General features: G+C 38.0%; 1 protein-coding gene across 4 annotated transcripts in view; it reads left to right on the top strand.

Annotated features, from left to right (window-relative positions):
• Positions 1–16,792: 16,792 nt before the first annotated feature.
• The window catches only part of COL3A1 (collagen type III alpha 1 chain), a 133,977-nt gene continuing 132,757 nt past the window's right edge, over positions 16,793–18,012 (top strand). For 3 of the 4 annotated variants that reach the window (XM_046943518.1, XM_046943514.1, XM_046943507.1), the window contains exon 1: positions 16,793–16,891. The gene's annotated coding sequence lies outside the window, so the exon portion shown is untranslated. The remainder of the gene's footprint in view (positions 16,892–18,012) is intronic. The other variant, XM_046943515.1, reaches the window with a different exon arrangement.

Here is an 18,012-nt window from a genome sequence, read left to right as displayed (position 1 = left end):
GTAAGTACATTAATTTAGGCTCAGGTCCATAACTTACAGTGTTATGTTGTTTTCTGTGTATTCAGGGAAACCTGATGGTTTAACTTAGACTTAATGTCCTTACTAGTGTGACCTCTCAACACCTACTATGATTCAGCCACTCTATGGTTATGATAGCAAAACCATTACAATAATTCAATAGTTTTATATTCTAGTTGATTGTTTAAGATGCTAAAGCTGTGCAGTGCCACTTTGAAATAGCAAAATATTTACTATTAAATAAATAAATAAATAAATAAATACAGTAAGAAATTAGATGTAACTGTTATTTCCCTTAAGAATTGTAGTTCTAACACTCAAGTTTATATAGTCATATAAGTTATGGTGTCTATAGGTTCTCTTAAAAAGAAAACAGATTTTATTTAGGGTGTAAGGCAGGAAGGCACGTGCCATTTTTCAACACTACGCCTGAAGTCATTTCATGGGTACAAGGAAGTTGCTCAAGTCTAAAAATAGACATGTATTGAGAAAAAAAAAAAAAAAAAAAAAAGGTGTCATTAGACTTGCCTACCCTACAGGTCTATTAGAAATAATGTTTTCTGCTATTCAGCTATCCCACCTATTACAGTTTTTACATCTCACTATTTCTTCCAGAAAGCTGGTTCTCATAAACTGTGCAATGAGAGTATGACTCAAAACAAGGATAAGTGATACTCTCCAAAGAATTAATTTGAAGCTTCAACAAGATCACTGTTGTTTGAGGATATATAGAACACTATTTTTAACATACCCCAGAAAAAATAGCCATGCTGCAGAACATCTAGGGAAATTAAGAAAATCTTGAGAATCTGGCTAACACATTTTGTGCTGGAAAAGTTACTGAGGAGGAAGTTCTCTGGGAAGAACACTACAAAAAGAACAACAACAACAAAAAAAATTCAACAGCAGAGAAGGTGAAGGGATCAGCTTTCAGAAGCCAGTAGGGTGTAATTTTTCAATAAAAGCTGTTCAACCTCTCTCTGGGAAGGTACAGGAGGGACAGAGGAGGGAGGAAAGGAAGCATTCTATCTACAGCTGTCAGAAAGAAGTATACTAATTCATCTGGCATTTGTCTTGCAGAACAAGACAAAACAAGTTTTACCATTCAGTGAATGCTTCACCCAGGTATTATTTTAATGTTCTAAAATGCATGGTAAGGTTTTAGGAAAAGGTTTTATAAATGCCATCCATATAATAATCTAAGTATACTGAATTGAATCAACTCTTGCTGTCCACAGATACAGATTTAGGAGTCCCAAAGAAAACCAAAGCATTAATTACAATGTGCCAAACTTAGAGGAAAGAAGCATATGCCTATCTCCAAGCAAAACATAACTCGAAATATTTAGGTTTGCCATTTTATACATTTGTTTGCTCTTTCTTTTTGTTTTCTGTGTCTGCAGCAGAATATTCTGCTCTTCCAGCAAACTTTGCTAGCTAATCACAGAACTTCAACTGATCTTTTTAACAGCAGATGTAGCAGTGTATACTTAGCAACTGGTGCAGAAGCCTTGGCACGGGAAGCCATGAGCATTGCTCAATGAACAGTTCCAGCGTGGGCTTGACTCTGTTTCTCCATGCTAACTCAACAACCTATCAAACAAAACATTCCATTATGTAGGCTCTGTGGGACATGTGGGAGACAGAATAGAGAGCATGAAAGGGTAGGAACACTCCACTATTATTTTCTTATTATTTGTGCAGTTAAAGAATGTTTGGCAAATGATGGTGCAGACTGTTGCAAGGCAGATGCTATAAATCGGGTCAGTATGATATGTGTGGCTGCTAAGGAGCAGTTTATATTTTCACTGTTTCCAGAAAAAATAACAAGAAAGAAGCAAAGGCATCCTGAAGTAATTATATCATTTGGAAGGAAAACATGGCCAGTTTTTGAAATATACGTGCAAAAGGAAGAACAAATTGAACACATACTGTATTGAAAACATAATGGAAAAGGATTAACTGATGAACAAAACTTAAGCTCTTCAATTAAGGATTACCTTACCCTTACTTCACCCTGAAATATAAATTAAATCCTGTGTAGGGTCACTAACAAAATGAAAGGCAGGAACTGCTCTTTCTAGTTTGGATACCATTTTCAGTTTCTGCTCAAGGAATACAGAGGTTTGTATTGCACATATGTTAATAAATTAGGATTAGTTAAAAGAGTAGACCACTGAGGAGACAGTCAACCAATCAGTTGTTAGCAGCTGCTAGCATACGCCATTTATTCAGTGTCTGAGATATAGTTTAAAATCATCATAGCTTGCCGTGATAAAATCGTATCACAGTTTAGAAAACTATAGCCTTTTTCTAAAAGAATAGACAATAAAAGACAAACAGTTTGTTTGACTGGGGCAGTAGGTTACTGTTCACTCTGACTTCAACTGTGAACAGATTATTTTTGGACTTTCCTCCTCAGATCCTTCAAAAAAGGCTTTGGGAATTGCCAAAATTTGCAAACAAGTGGAAAAAGGAATAGACTAAAAGGCCCAGTTTACTTCGCCAGTAAGTGGTTATCTTTAAAATGTCTTAAATATCATCCTTGTGGAGACTGATTCTGTATTACTGCTCACTGGTAGACGATAGTGCTTGGAAGTAGCATTTCAGTGCTATCCTGATGACTCAGCCAGGGTCATGCTCCAGCTGTAGCCCACATTTTGGAAAACAAGCACCAGTCAGCAATCTTTTGAAAACTATCAGTTAATGAGCCTCTTTCCACACCACTAACTCCAGCCCATCTATAACTGCAAGACTCTAAAACCTACAATGTATGGGCTTGGTGGCATTTTGCATTACCTCCTGAATAAAAAGTGTTGCTGTGCTTCAGTAACTTCTCAATGCAATACGAAAAGCCTATCTTCCCTACTACCTGTGAGGTCTGTCCCCACAGGGGAAGTGTTACATTGCTAACACACCTACTGGGAAAAACAAAAGTAAATCAGAATATGTAAGATAGAATTTTTTAAAGATTAAAACACACAGAAGGGAGTAAGGGACAGTCAGCATCAATGAACTAAAGGATAGAAATGAGGAAAGGGTCTCCAGGTAGATCATGGGGAAACTAACCTAATAGGAGTGCCTGGAAACAGTACCATGGGAAAACAGAGCAAGAACCCAGGTCAGTTAACAGTACACTAGGCTGAAGGACTGTGTCTGTGACTAAGTAAATCCTAAATGACTAAGTCAGTCCTTTCCATCTCTAATGGCTCCAGTGAAGCCTCTGCCCTAGCCTAGGACCTGTAGAGAAGCCAAATAAGAAAAAAAATGTTTCCTCTAGGAAGGACCCTAGGGCCTTGAGGGAAATTAATGGTTTGGAATTGGTTTGGAAGGAATGAATATGGCCACGGGCTGTGGAGACAATCAAAATCTCATAAATGAACTTAGTAAATGTGAATGCCTATCACCCATGCAATTAAGGGAGGTTGGTTGACTTGGAAAGACTCGGAAAGACCTCTGAGGCATTTCTGAAAGACTCCTGTATCTATAAGAACACAATCTTCTCTTAAATCTTCTCTTATCAGACATCAAGGACACTTTTTTTTCTTTTTTTTTATTTCCACTGGCTGGATGATGTTTTTTAAGGATTTGCTAGCAGGTTTGCCATGCTGCTTTTCTGAGGCCTATCAGGAGTCTTATTTCACAGTGATTATACTCACTGAGAGCTGGTTGAACTGTTAAGCATTAAAATGAACATGGATTACTAGCACTCTCTCCTCCAAGAGGTATAAATGCTTCCTATTTGACTCTCTTAGCATTCCTATCTGCTTTATGCAAGTACTTGTGAGAGCTTTATGGCCAGCTTTCTACAACATGCAACTTTTCATGCTATTCCTTTTTTGGAGTGGAAAAATTTTTTATACCATACTCTGTAATGCTGTATTACTCACAGCAATCTTTCATATTTAACCATTTTTTGACACAGCTTACAGACCTGATTTTTGCTGCAATCTTACAGAGTGACAGGGCTTTGCTGTCAAACGATCCAGTTTCCTGTACTCATACTGGAATCACATACAGATCAGGGTCTTTCCACATATTCCGAGCCCTGGAGTTCTTTGAGAGCCAGCCCTTCTCATAACATGGACTTTCCCTTCTCGATCCTTGTTTTGAACATCCTGTCTCCCATTGCATTGTATGAAGCAAATCTGAGCAAGTGCCACAAGAAATAAAATGTCAAGAATACCTAGGAAATTGGAAAAATCTGATAGGAAGGTTTCCCTGATTATCATTATCTCTCTACAGTTGAAAGTTTGATCCATTTCTAAAGGTAAAAGAAAGAAGCAGGAGTTCACAAGTGAAAGATGCATTATTTCCATAGGTTTGGCTTCCAGCTCTGCTTTTTTGCATATACAGAGAGCAATGAGAAATGCTTTTGCTCAGGACTCATATCCTTGTTATTTTCTTTTTTACATCCCAACAGCATGATGTGCTGTGCCAAGATCTCAACTGGAGCTCTGGCCCAGTCTCCAAAAAGTAAGCAAGTAAATGGATGCAAGTCAAGTTAGGGCTTTTCAGAGAGCTCGAAAGTGAATTAAGCTGTCCTGTAGATACTGAAACAGCCCATGTTGCCCTGCTTTCAGCAGTTATTGAAATGAAATACAGCGCAATGCTACAGACTTGGGCCCTGATCCCACACATCACTTTTTGTCTGTTTCTTCTTTTCTTCAAGCCTCTGACCTCAAAGGGGTGGGGTTTTTTTGGTATACAATAATTTTCCAGCTTTCCTGTTTCTCACCAATAACACCTTTTTTAGCTCACTGGACTTAATCAAGCACTAAAAATGTCCTTGCATAAATTTTATGTCTGTGATAAGATTTTCCCAGGTAGTAAAATAAAAAAGTTATTTCTAGTACCTCCACTGATAAAAAGAACAAGCCACATTCCTGCAGGTCAAACACACATCCAAACCAGCTCTGAGCACACACCAACCAGCTATGAAGTTACACATAAGCAAGTACTAATCTTCCCTCAGCATATGATGAATGATGACTCGCAAATATTTTCTTCTTCCTATTTCACATGGGTGAGAAAAACTGGCAGGAAGCATGCAGCTATAGTTGAGCATTTTTTGTTAAATTTCACCTGGTTTAAATAACTAAATGTTTTTCTGTCATCTTGAAATTATCTTATGAAGTTATTCATAGATTCTCCCAATGTGGGATTTGAAATGATACTTCCTACCACGCAGTAAAATTGTATGTTTTGAATCGACAGAATGGGCAGAAAAGGTTCCTCCTCGCTGTACCTTTACCTTGCTCCATGGAAGGACTGAGAAAACTGCAAAGGCAACAAGGCAAGTGCTACACAGTCACCATAAAATGCTCTATCAAATGACATGCTGCTGATATGAAGAACACACTATTTATCAAAAAGGCAGTTTTATTTTTCACAGAGTAATCATTTGCTCTTTGTTGCACCATATCAAAGTGTAGTATTTCTCACTGATGCTATTTTCTTTTACTGTGTATCATAAAAGAAGTCCCAAACCAACAACTATCTACTGCAGTTTTATGTGGAATGCTCCCAGGGCCTTTGAAGTTTCTTCTGTGCTTGGAATGCAAATGCTGTTAATCCCACCATCCTGTCCTCCACAGCAGGATAAAGCCTGGCCTTTGAGGAGAGGTAGGATTTGTTTATGGCTCCTGGATTGTTCAGCATCTCCAAAGACCTTGATGGGTACCAGCCTACAAGCAGCTCACGACAAAAGTAACACAGAACAGGGGTAATTTTGTACAGTCGCAGCATATGATGGTGCACTCTTTTCTCTCTTCTGCTGTAGCCAAAGCGTTTTTATCTTTAGTATTGCCTGCAAAAGGTGAAGGGACCATCTTCCCTGATAATGAGCGGCTGTTTTGTTTGCTTGTGAGCATTAAGGTGGAAAATAATGGGCAGGACAGTTGTGTCTTGTCCTCAGGATCTCCTTAATTTCTAGGACTGTTGCAGAGAGAGTACATGTCAGAAGTGACTGGAAATTCATGTTCATATGGGAAACGTATATATTTCTGTTACTGGAGATAAAACAGAATTTCAGGAAGCTAAGGGAGAGCCAGAGAGGCAGTGAAATCAAATACTTTACAGTGCTGGCAAGCTTGGGGGAATTTTGCAATTTGATCAATTTCTGAAGAGAGTTTTGCAGAAACGCCTGCCTGATGAGCAGTATGGTATCTGCCCCAGCAGCTGTAAGTGTAATGCAAAATCCACCACAGAAGAGCACTTCTTTGCAACCTGTAGCATCAAGTCCGAGCTTTCAGCCTGTTCTTATCAAAAGCTATTATCCCAAAATAGGCATCTCAGTACACCTTATGCAACCTCCAAACTTAATATTCCAGAGGAAACTGTTTGATTCATTCTCTTAAGACAGAAAAAATGCATTTCCTAATGTTGTTTAGTGCAGCTTGTTTGGTCTGTCCTGAAGATATCTCCAGAAAAGCCGCATTGTTACATTTCCTTCTGGACTTGATGCCATGGCTAGGCACTTGCAATGCTGCCTCTGTCAGAAGGAAATGCCATAGGAAGGGAACAGGTGCATGACCAGCTGCACAGTATGGTTTTGCTTTTACTTCCTTGAATGATCCCCACAGTGCTGCCAAGGGAAAACAGTAACAGTCCAAAAAGCCACGTGATATTTGGACTGGATTATCAGCAAGTCTATTAGGCAAAATCATTAATATCTTAACAAAGTAATGAAATGTTCCGTTTGCTTGGTTGTTTCTATTCAAGTGTCTCTGTGTAATGTTCTATTCCTTTGCATTCTAGTCTAGTCATATCACTTGACTGATAGTCTTTAAGCTTCTTGATAATTTGTGTACTCTATGGTACTTCCTCTTAATGTGGAAGAGAAAATAGAAAAGCATTAAGGGAGTTGTTCAAGTAATCTGTGATTTATATTAAGTCCTTTCTTGATTATTTCTCTGTGTATAACCATTGGTGTAGCAGAAACAAAGGAAAAAAGTACTCCTGCCAGTAATTGATTTCATAGTCATATGTAGTTAAAATGCATCTATGATGTCCTTCCTCTAGGATACCATTCAGTCTCTGCACTCTGTGCTATAATCTCTTTAGATCTGTCAACTTATGGCAAGAGGCAACACCTGGAAAGGAGATTTAGAGAGCAAACTACAACAGAAATAGCATTGGCAGTTCAGCATACATCAATCACCCTTCCAAGTTAGTGCTAAAACATTACTGCAATATTAAGGGAAACAGTGCTATTAGAGTGGCTGAGAATATTGTCTCTTCCAGAATCTTTATGCCAAGTAAAAGGTTGAAGATGCATAAGGTATTCTGAAAGCCTACTTCCTGTTGAAAGAAAATTGCCTTGGCACAGGATCTCTCTGACAGCTGCAGACTGCTCTCTGGAGAACCCCTTCCAGGCTCCAGCACACCAGCTGAGGATTAAGCCAAGCATGAAGGCTGGAAGAACTTGCTAGCAGCACAATATTAGCATTTTCCCAGTGCAGACGTTTGGAGTAGCACGACGATCCACCAGCACAGGCTGACATGTGGCCCAGGCTTTGCAACTCTATGACTTATACTGCAGTTGTGAAACAGATGTAATCAGGTGGATGTGAGAACATTTTAATATTAACTTTAGCTACTGCTTTTTTTTTCTTTTTCTCTTCCAACACTTCAGGCTGTCCATGGACCCAATCCATGGGCTCTGTGCTGTGCATTCACAGCCACTCTATATAAGAGAAAGCTAGGCAGAGACCTGCAAGATGATGAGCAGAAATGGTCAACATGCATGGCTGTAATGCTGCTCACATGACCAGTTTTGGCGTCACACTTTTTAAAAGAAGCTGTGTTTGGGAATCAGCACAAGTACTTCTGTGCCTACTCTGTGCTACACAGTTGGTACTGGCTGGTTTTGGTTGCTGTTAACCTGAAGTTCTATGAGTTCTCTCAGTAGGGATCTAATTTTCAGCAACTATATCTTATTTCTATGTGTAACGTACTATGCTTAACCTCTATCGCATCGTAATTCTTGTGCTGTCTGGCTTCAGGTATTGAATTTTACTTCTGCACCAGTGCATCATGACCCTGAAAACTGCCACCAATTAGATTAGAACAGGCTACTGTAGACTTCTGATCTCTGTAACACTATTGCAGTGTTTCCAGAAAGAACTGTAAAAATGGATTTAAAAAGATGTTGGTAGCATGTAAGCTTAGTGCACTCTCCATCATAAATCTGGCCACATCTCTTATTGATGCACAAGGACCAACCTGAAAAATGTCAGCTTCTTTTATGCAGGTATATGGAGTTCATGGTCCTTCACTGCAGTAGTTTAAGTATGACCAAAATTACTTCGCTGTTGAGAGGACATAGAATAGACGTCTCATGTACCTCTCTCTGGAAATGAAGTTGCTATCTGTTACCGAAACAGAATAAAATATGAAACATCACAACCAAATTGTATTTTTACATGCTAAAAAAGGGAATTAAATATATTTTTGCATTATTTTTGAAGAGATACAAAACATAACAACATTCTTGATTAGTCAATCTGTTTGTGACACCCTGTCTTCAACTACAGTTTTTATTAAGCTGACTTCTACAGGCAGTAAGTGAAGTACATTCACAAGTCTGACTGAGGCATATAACTGCAGCATGAACACATCTTCTCAAACAGTGCAAATAGATGCAGCATTTTTTTTTTTCTAGTTGTATTTAAGTGTTTATACAAGTGTTTATACAAGAAGAACAGATCATTCCAAGAAAAAGAAATCTGTGTAATAGCTCACAAATTAGTATGTATTTTGGTGTTACTGAAGGATTTAAGCTGCAACCCACTTAAGTTAGTGTAAGGCTCCCATTTGTTTTTCTTTAACCAGAGATTTCCGAAAGGAAGCACAGCAATTCTTTTAATACATCCTCTCACCAGTAATTATAGGGTTTTGCTCAGTGTGACTTTGAGAATACTGTATGATGTGGTTGCCTCCCTCTGGCTGCAGTGAGGCAGGTAATATAGGCTGAGGTACAGAGTTAGGAGGATTCACAGAACCACTGGTGCAGTAAATTGTAAATTAGGCTTAGATTAAATTGTGCTGAAATAACTTGATTGCTTTCCAGAAAAGATTATAGAACTACTAGCTGAAGAATCATAAAATAGGTGAGCTAATTACACGCTCACTTAACTCTTTGCTAAGCATGATACATCAAAATGAATTTTGTATGGTTATTATAGATAAAGCGTGGCTCCACGGTTTACATTACAGATGTAATTATTTTGCAAACAATTTGATACTGTACCTTTTAAATCCTACTCTCAGTCTAAATTGTCTGGATTATAAAAATTATGAGGACAGAAAGCTGGATCAAAGACTGCAAACAAGACATATTAGTTAATGGGGCCAATCTAGGAAGTATGTGAAGAGGTAATAAAGGGTCTATCCAGTAACAGAAGCGGTCAGTATCATGCCTCCATTAGCAGCTTCATACCCTGTGAGAAACTGGAAGTAAACAGCAACTTAATAATGCAGTCCCAAAAATTGCACCACATACACAGCATTCTTTGCTCTTGGAAGTGAAAAGCTATCTTTTTGCAGGAACTGTAATTCCATCAATTGCTTGTTAATTTCCAGAATGTCGATACAACGTTTAGAAGCTTTTTGTATTTGATCTAAGTCCTTACATTGATATATTCTTTTCATTCGTTCAGACTGTTCACAATACCGACTACATTCATCTTAAGTGTTTGAATTGCATTAACTAAGCATGATCATCTCACAGTTCGTGGGAAATAGCTATATTATGAGAAGCAGAAATACATAAAATTCTACACTAACTCTGAGAAAACCACCTCTAAGGAAACTTAACTTTTCCACTTGACATTTTTTCCAGCAATGTGAAATAGCATACTGAAATCCTTGTAAAGTCTTGCCAGAGAGAGAACTTTTCAATTTCTGCATTAACATGACGTTCCACTGAATGCTGTGTCTATCTCATTGACAGACTGATTGGACCATGCACCACATTTTGTTTGAAACCAACACATAAATTAATGGAAGAACTGGTAGCCTTTTCAATTTCAAGAGGCTGAATCTTGGAGATGTCTCTGGATCACCATGTGTGTATCCATACAATGTGTAAACAAAGTTTCATTTTGCAAAGCTCTGTGAATACAGCTGTTTCTCATTTTAATCTTGCAGATGCTATCCTGCTTACAGGGTAGCTTAGTTAAAGAGCTGTGCTTACTCATAAGGCCAAGATGTACAATATTCAGTTTTGACTAAAAAGTGAAAAGCTTCTTTATCATCCACAGGCAAAATCTTCATGTTAAAAAAAAAACAACTGTGTTTTACTCAAAGCAGAAAACTACAGGTTTAGAAGGAGTGTTGAAGATTCCTTTTTCTGAGAAACAAACACAGTTGACTGTAAAAGCCCAAAAATATGCTTATTCATCTTATTATTACGGAAAGTCCTGGTGACTCACTGCATTGGCGAGGGAAGCTGGTTTAGTTTAGTTATAGCTGTTTGTAATTGACTTTGCTATTAAGATGGCAACAAAACAGAAACAAGATGGAAGATTCCCTGTATGTGAAGATGCCTTCTGCCTCTTGTTGTTCACCTGCTCTTTGGGCTGGTGTGTAGGGAGCATTCTGCAGGACATAACGAATCCGAAGGAGAGTGTCTGGTGGTCAGCAGAGCAAAACAGACCTGACTGCAGAGCTCAGAAAATAGAATAAATGACTGGTGTCAGGGCTAGTGCAGAGTTCCTGTATCCAACCACAGCCAAAAGAAGGCTCAGGAGTATTGAGGCAAAGGAGGCAGAGATGTAGATGTTAGCATGTTTTGTATGGATTTGTCTGTTTGAATACACACACAGACATTCTCTAAGTAGCTAATGAAAGACAAAATTTGTGAATCTATTTTGCGTTCGCTATCTCCCAGTGTGTACTTCTATAAATAGCAGTGAATGAGGTCTGAGAGTAGATCTGCTGAAGTCTCTGAGGAATCAGAACTAGGCTGGATAATGCAAATCTAGGGTGGGAGATGCCATTTCAGTGATGTCTGAAAACCAGGGAACCTGTTCCTCTCAGTGTTTTTGTGCTCCAGGAAGGGCAAGAGCTGAAATCTTGTATGAAGAAAGCACTTGGCTGCTGCTCCTGTTTCTGTGCACAGCAGTCGCATGTGCAGCTCTGCTAAGGTTGTGAAAGAGAACAGCATTTGTCCTAGGAGATAAGTAAATGTATTATTCTCAGTGGAGAACTCACTGCAACTCTGTTTTATCTGTTTTTACCAAACCTGACTTCCTCTGAAACCCAAGAGCTATCAGTGCAAGTTAATAATCTCTAAATTAAGTGTCAGTGGCGTCCCTGAGGAATACAAGCCAGCTGAGAAGGAACTGAAACCCTCATGCTAGCAGTGTTTTCATATCACTCAGTCCAAGTTTCTTCTCTCGTCAGTGAGTTTTTTGGGCTCATGACTCAAGTGCAGATTCCTTTTTTTCCTGTGAATACCTTAAGAAGTATAATTTGGCATTTGAAGGGATAATGGAGGTTCTAGCTAGGACTTCTCACCTTTTCTTTTCTTTTCTTTTCTTTTCTTTTCTTTTCTTTTCTTTTCTTTTCTTTTCTTTTCTTTTCTTTTCTTTTCTTTTCTTTTCTTTTCTTTTCTTTTCTTTTCTTTTCTTTTCTTTTCTTTTCTTTTCTTTTCTTTTCTTTTCTTTTCTTTTCTTCTCTTTTCTTCTCTTTTCTCTTCTCTTCTCTTCTCTTCTCTTCTCTTCTCTTCTCTTCTCTTCTCTTCTCTTCTCTTCTCTTCTCTTCTCTTCTCTTCTCTTCTCTTCTCTTCTCTTCTCTTCTCTTCTCTTCTCTTCTCTTCTCTTCTCTTCTCTTCTCTTCTCTTCTCTTCTCTTCTCTTCTCTTCTCTTCTCTTCTTTTTCCAGTTCAATAAGCAATATGCATGGCTTACTGTGTTATCCAATACTCTATTGGATTATATAGTATATATATAATTGGAAAACAAGCCTCAGGGAAAGCAGAGGACCAAGAGTGCTGAATAAAGCAACAAGTCTTCCAGAAACAATCATGAGGAAGCATGGAGCTACAAGGACGCCCAGGGGCACTGGTGGTCTACAAACAAGTCATGCATATTTTTAATGAGGAGGCAAATATACTTTTTGAGAGTATTTTTTACAAACACTAAAGATGACTTGATCCTAAATTTTCCAGGTGAATACACAGAATTAGAAACAGATTAGTCAGCTTGCTAACATCACTGAGCAGGTCAGCAGCAAGCTTAGGAGCATGTCTTTTGAGTTTTCAGTTATTATTACCCCGCTTAAAACTTACATCTCCTTCTATCTGAATATTTGTGTTCATGTGAGAGGAGGCAAAGGAAAGTTATGCAAAAAGATGTATTGGAAATGTACTGATCAGTTTCGATAAGAGTGCAAGTGATCTGTGTATCCAGATTTTGCTTTTTTTTTTAAATGTCCTCTTCACTGTATTGAAGTTAAAGTGATGTTGGACTGGAAAAGAGGAGCTCTCTGATATGTTTACACATCATTAGTCACTGCATCTGGGAGGTAAGTTGCCCTTGGCTTTCTGCATCTGCAGAATATCTGCAGATAAAGACAAATGTTTTCTGAATGCCAGGTCTCCACAAGCATACAGCCCATTCGACCATGGTTCTTACATTTCTCTCCTCTCTGCAATCTCTTCAAAAGATGCTGTGCTTCAGAAGAGCCAAGTTAATTATATTAAAAGTTCCAATCGTTTATTTTTCAGTAAGATTCTCAGACATATGAATCACCAGGAATAACCGTAGTTCAGGAAAAATTTCTGAGAGTTGGACATAACTGCTAGCACTTGGTCAGAGTCAATTATAGGGAACCTGGAGGCAAAGCAAAAGGGGGAAACAATGCTTTGCAACGCCCTCTGAGCACACAGGGAAATCGCAAAGGCATCTCGGCTCTGTTTGGTGTCACAACTGAAAAAAGTGAAAAAAATGGTAAAAGTTTGTGACCCTGTTTCAGTAATCCCTTTGTGTTAAAACAGAGCACTTGCGTGCACTTTTACTAATCACTGCCTGAGCAACATAAGCATGTGCTTAAGAGCTTTGCTGAAAATTGAGAAATGTTGGTTGTTGCATTTTTCCCTCTCTGCTCAATGTTCATTATTATATTTCCTGAACAAATGGATAGGCCCTCAGATGGCTGGTGTCTTACACATACTTTCCTGAAACATGGCAGTCAGTGCATACAGCCGAGTTCATGTTTCTTTTTCAAATTAATCAAAACTGGGAAGACCAAAAGGACAAGGATCCACAGAGATTTTCTCAGACTTTTACAGTTGTACAAACTAAGCGTTCATGTGAGTCATATAAACTATTTGCCTCTAATAAAAAGTTCAAGCAACAAAGAGTAGTTTTAATACTGAGTAGAAGCAATAAAAACGCAGACTATGTACTCCAGCAAAATATGTTTCTGCACAGAACAGAGCATTCACGGGATTCAGGGTAACAGTACATGGAATCAATTTGTGCCTGGCAAGGAAAAGAAAAGTATAACATTTCTTATGCGAAGTTTTTTCCATATTCACTCCAACAGTGTGTGTCATTAGTTACATCTGTGACAAAAACATCACTTAAAGCAGGCTAGGAAAGAGAAACCTTGGCTAGCTTACACTATTACTTCATCTCTAGGGTTTGCCCCAGTGCACTTTTCCAGTAATTTGATATTTGGATAGGCTTTGTATTGTCTTATATAAAAGAAGTTACTATCATAATTGTCTCCCCAAAATCTGTGAAGGATCTATTATTCTTTAATTGCTAAAGTTGCACCCACTACTTTGATAATAATATAGAGGTTAGCCAACATGTCAGAAATGATTGTTTATGCATCAGCTTAATTAGCAACTTCTTTTGATTTAGGCTGTTAGCTGGTGTCCATTCCTGTCTTTGCAGGCTGAAGGTTCTGTGTTCACTGTTGTCATTGTGGTTTCATGGAAAATTATGAACTAATTCTGGAGTGGTTACATTATTTCATTTGTAGTTGTTTATGAAAACTGTGACTGTGATGAGGTTATAAAAACGTAAATGTCTGTAGTGTAAGGTTTTAAAAACAAAACCAATTCAATCATGTCTGAACACAAACTTGATTTTTCCTTAAAAAATATCCTACAACACACATTTCAATGTTTTGTCATCAAGATGGGGCAGCAGCCAGTATCGGGCCTTGCTTAAATACATTATATACCTATGAGCTATTTGCTGTTATATGTAATTCAGTGAAGAGGGACAAGGTAACCAAGCATTTTATGCAGAAATACTTAATCTCATGTTAGATGTCACCCTTGAGAGGCCTCCCACCTGAGAATCCTCAGTGAGAACTCTGAGAAGTATAGGATTTAATACACTGAATATTTCCTGTGCTTTGTTTTATGTAACTCCCTATTCTCATGTGCAGAACAACTGTGAGGCACTTAGAAAAGGGGAAATCCACAAAAGAGGAAGAAAAAAAAAAACCAAAAAAACAGGCATTCATGATTAAAACACCAAGGAAGAAAGGCAGCTGGTCTAAAGCAACAGAATGAATGAGGCGTAGCATGGATACAGAGATCCAAAAATGTATATATACATGGAAATATACAAGGAGATCCTCTGTACATCAGACTGTACCTTTTCTTCACCTTAAATTGCAGTTATGCATCCTGTAATGTTGCTGTATAAGAAAGGAGAAAACAGCAAAGCATGCAGGACCCTTGAGCTGGAGGAAGGTTGGGCTCTTGCAGCAGTTGTAGATCAAGTTCAGCTGGGGAAAAATTGCATGACCTCCAAATTGTGGAGCTGGATATTGGCACAGTGAGAAGGTCATTTGAGCTTATTTTAAGCAAAGTAGTTTGTCTGTGTTTCTTTTCACCCTTTCCTTGTTCTTGTTTATATTCTACAGTGACAGATGATTTTTTTCTTGGGAATTCCTACTGCAGGAAATCATTTGTTGTCAAGCAGATTTCCTTACTTTCAAACGAAACTTTGCAGGTCAAGGCACTCCTTTTCAGCTAACAATGATGCTTACAGCAGTAAGATACATAACAATATGTCCATAACGTTATCATGCTAGAAGGGCTGCTCCAATAAATCCAACTACTCTGAAGCTTTTTTGACATACAGAACATAGGACAAGAATGTCAGATAATGGTTTTGTTGTCCATGTTGAAAAAATATGTGCTTGCTCTGCTTGAGAGTAAAGTTAGACATTTTGATTTGATAGGACTGTATGGCATTCTTCCAAAAACAAAAGAAAAAAATGTGCTTTTTAATCTGTGTTTAATAATAAGATGAAATATATAATCAGGGCACAGTAACAGGGAAGAAACAAACAAACGAAAATCAGCAGAATACAAAGATAATTAAATTCACACTTTTGTAGTAAAGTTGAATTTTTAAACCTGTCCTGGTGCAAAGTATGGAGTTATTCAAAACTACATTATATTAGAATTGATCTACCAGATTTATCAGCACAAATGGTCACATATTGAGGCAAAACTAAAATTATGCTACTAAGAATCTGACTGTTGAAATGCTATGGTCATTTAAATGCAAAATTTATCATATTTAAAATGTTGCAGTTTCTTGAAAACTGTCTTTAACAGTGAATATAGCCACCTCTCTGGAGTTCTCTCCAGAAATGATCCCCTTGCTGGGAATCTGTTTCCCATGACTTGAATTCTGGATCTAAGAAGTAATAAGACACATCTATAATAATTCAGCAACAGAGTATAGTTTCCAGGAATTCAGTATGCTAATCTTTTACTCCAGGTTTTCAGAAGAAAATTAAATTTCCTGTTAAAAAAATCAGAGTACTTGGATTTCTCACCTTCGAATTTGTGAAAACAGTTTCTATTCCTAATTCCAAAGGAAATAATGGATGGCATGGAAGAAGAAATGGACAAAATAAAAGCTAATGTGCATCTCTGAACAGATTTTGCAGTACCAAACACCTACTCGGTGACTAATGTAATAATGAAGCTTGCTCAAATAGTTCTCACTTGAACTGCCAAAAGCTGTTGTAGTCAATACTACGCTTGTGCCCAAATTGCTGACTTTAAACTCTGTGTAACCCCACCATAGTCAGTAGCCCTCAAAAGCACGCAGGTCTGCAGTGAAACAGAATGTTGACTGTGGTACAAGCTTACTGATACCAAGGAAAACAGTTCACTGGTATATCCACATCAGATAGTCTGCATCATGTTTTCTCTTCACATGACACGTACATCAGCAACTCTTAATTATTGGGTCTTTTTTGTTGTCATTATTTTTCTTTTTTTTTTTTTTGCCTGGTTACGCTGCACAGAATCTCGAACCATTAAGCCTGGGAAAGGAGAAACAAGAAAATCCTCTCTCCTCATTGCTAGGGGAGGAACAGTGAAGTAAGGGGTGGGATAGACAAATCATCTCTTCTATGAATAATAGTGCTAGGGCATGTTGGGGACAAAGAAGGAAAAATATCTGCTGAATAAAATTCTGGCTTCTGGTTGAAGCCAGTGTGTTCCCTCTATCCAGATTTATGTAAAACACTACTCAGAGATTTTTACCTCTTAGGCTTTAGAGGGGTCCAATTGCACAGAAATATTTTTAAACTTTTTTAAAATTAATTCATACTTTCACTCTGATACGTATTTCTCTTCTGCAGATTGCAAGGATACTGGTTTCAAGTCTGCCAACTGTGTGTGCCCTCCTGCTAGTAAGAAAGGAGTTAAGAGGAGTGGAGATAAAAGCAGCTGGGATCTATCAAGCAATCAGGGCCCTCTGCCAGGGAAGAGAGGGACTGGGGCTAAGAGGATGGCTTTGATCCTAGAAAGAGAGAACTGGAGGTCAGGAAGTATGAAGTAAGGCTTGCTCTGTTTAATTTGGCTCTGGCTTTGAGAGGTAACGTTTATTTCTTTGCATTGATTTTTATAATTTGCCATCCATTTTTGCTGTGGTTGTGGTTTAAAACTTACTAGGGTGACATTAAACATGATGGTGGCTAGGAATGGCGTATCTCAGTCACTAGGATGATGTTTCTGGTATGATGTGGGTTCTATAAGCCTCTAAGCCCTTCAGGAATCTTCCATTAACAACTTCATCCCTTAGAAAAAGGAGGTTGTCCCTGTGCACAATCAAGTCTCTATGTTCAGCCAAGTTACATTATATCCTTCTATACAGAAAAAAAATATACTGCAACTTTATAATCATATGTGCAATTCTTACTTATGACCACAGAACAGTGCCACAACACTTAACTATGTTTTCTGAAGGCTTCTGTGTCTCTGTTAATGTTCGGAGAGATGAGGTTTGTGCTAGCCTACAAGAATGTTGCATAGAAGATAGAGAAGCTCTGGGAGTACTTGCGCATGAGTAAGCTGGTGCCGAAGTTAGTGTTGTAATGTGTACCATAATCCTCTGTGGAATATTTTGGCAAGCAGACAATTAATCATCTATTGAGTATAACACAGGGACAGTCATTAGCAGGAATCAGAGTTGAGAGAATGAAGTCAAAAGCAAACTGATGAACTTTGCACACAAGGCTCAGGAGTTCTGAAAAATAATGGGTCTTTTGTTTCTTCATGAGAATACATTCAGATCAATCATGGATAACTTTTTCCCTTCAGTTATTAGTTTTCTAATATTTTCTGAATTCTCTTGCTATATACAGAAAAGAAAAATGCTTTCTTCTTCTTCAGAAGAAGAAAAACACTAAGCTTAGTGGCATTTTTTTTTTCTTCTTGATATCAAGTCAGACAAATTCTTAAGCTAGAACCAGTGAATGCGATGCTTGTTGTGCTACTACTGTTGCTGTTGTGCTGTAGTTCAGCTTTCAACCCTTCATGCAATGAGAAAAAAATATGGATAAGAGTCTTGTATGCAAACTGAAACTGACTTGAAGCATAATAAGTGCTTTAAAATTTATAGGAATTTTAGTTCAGTTATAAATGAATTGCGCAAGGGGAGGAAATAATGTCTAGTTTTATCCCAACTATCCTCTCTGTAGAGAAGTGAGTGTCTGC

The sequence above is a fragment of the Gallus gallus genome, chromosome 7, assembly GCF_016699485.2.
Source record: "Gallus gallus isolate bGalGal1 chromosome 7, bGalGal1.mat.broiler.GRCg7b, whole genome shotgun sequence".
Lineage (NCBI taxonomy): Eukaryota > Metazoa > Chordata > Aves > Galliformes > Phasianidae > Gallus > Gallus gallus.
This window is presented reverse-complemented; position numbering and strand designations above follow the sequence as displayed.